Source organism: Labrus bergylta, chromosome 10 (assembly GCF_963930695.1).
Source record: "Labrus bergylta chromosome 10, fLabBer1.1, whole genome shotgun sequence".
In the NCBI taxonomy this organism is placed as follows: Eukaryota; Metazoa; Chordata; class Actinopteri; order Labriformes; family Labridae; genus Labrus; species Labrus bergylta.
The window spans coordinates 30,635,546-30,637,384 of NC_089204.1; positions in this window are offsets into that span (position 1 = coordinate 30,635,546).

Genomic DNA, 1,839 nt, shown 5'->3' on the forward strand with positions numbered 1-1,839 from the left:
CTGCCAGCGCCTCGTATTTGAAAGGGGAGGGGCTTGAGTTTGGTGAGGATTGTGGTGCTGCTGGTAGAGGGACCTAAAGAGAGCGAGGATCCCTAAATTTTGAATAATAATAATGAACACTTTATAAGGGTTAACACGCTGAGGCTCTAATTCATGTTTATTCAGATAATAATAAATCTCTCTGAAGCCAACGACAAACCAAAATCTGGGTTGCCGAGGTTGTGAAAAATCCCCTAATTATACCCCTCCCCCGTCATTAGGGCATCGTTTCCTCCACATCTCTGCTTATTTTTCTCAGTATCTTGTGATTTAAAAAGGTCGATTCTCCCGTGATAACGACTTCATGTCAGCTGACTTCTAGGAGAAATGACCGAGAGAAAACAGCGTCCGCTTTGGGGCTACGTACATATTAATAATTTTTTATTAGATTTAAAGGTTTTTACAAGAAAAACGTGCAAACATTTCACACATTTAAAATTTTTTTTTTATCCTTTTTCCATCCTGAAAACAAAGATTGCTGACATCTGAATCTAGAGCTGCTTTCACATCTAACACTCCTGAAAATGTTCCTGATCTGATCGTTCACACATGCACCACAGGGGGCAGGTCTGACAGGAGGGGGGGGCGGGGGTCTCCTGAAGTAAGACTACAACAGAGTCCTCTATACGACGCCATTAATGAGAATATGTGTGTTTGTATCAACGCTACGTGTATTTGAACAGAATCTCAAAGTGAAGTAAAGAGAGGAGAAGAACATCCTGGAGAACAGGAAACATGCAGCAGCAGGTTGATTAGAGCACGGGAGATGGTAGAGGTGGCGTGCAGGACAGTCTATGGTCGTGCAGCCATCACAGGGAGTAAAGGTCACCACCCCCTCCCACTGGCCCTCCCACTGGCCCCTCCCCACTGGCCCTCCCACTGGCTCCAGGTGAATTCTCCTGATTATATCCTGCTGTGTTCTCACATCAGCTCACTCTGACTTTCTGCAGAATAAACACGAGGAGGCTGGAGGAGAAAACATTCAGATGTTTGAGTGATCACATGACGCTCAGAGTGAAGAGAGAAACATTCAGATGTTTGAGTGATCAACATGACGCTCAGAGTGAAGAGAGAAACATTCAGATGTTTGAGTGATCACATGAAGCTCAGAGTGAAGAGAGAAACATTCAGGTGTTGAGTGATCACATGACGCTCAGAGTTAAAAGGAGATTTTCAGGAGTTTAGTTCATGTGTGAAAGCAGCTGTCTACATTCAGATGTCGTGCATTAATCTGTAACCACAAGAAATAAATTCTGCAGCAGACGGCGATAATATTTTACCATCCTAACGTTCTTAAACTCGCTTCATGCAGCGTCAGAAACAATAAAGAGGCTCTTTAAAGTGATGAACAAACATGAAGCTACTTCTCGCTGCTCGCAGACAATTGTAGATTTAAAGCATGCCTAGCACTTCTTCTTCTTCTTCTTCTGGCTGACCATCCTTCAGAAACGGAATCATTATAATAACGGTGCATTGTGAAAGATTCTCTGTACAGAAGATGTTCGCTCTTAAAGTCGGTGCTCTTGGATCTTTTCTAGTAGGAGAGGTTTTATCGTTAAAGTTCCTCTGAAAGACGTTAGCGCTGACGTTGCAGTCGGTGCGAGCGGCAGTTAAAATGTGCAACCAGGCCGGCGTGAGACGCGACAAAGACAAGAGACCAGAGGAGTAAGAAAGGAGACTCTCTCGTCTCCCGGTGTGAAAAAAGGCTCCTCAGAATGACGGAGATTCGTCTCCTCGGCGTTGCTGTCACCGCCGTGTTGCCTCCAACATGGAAATCTGTCTTTATTTTTTAAAGAGTAT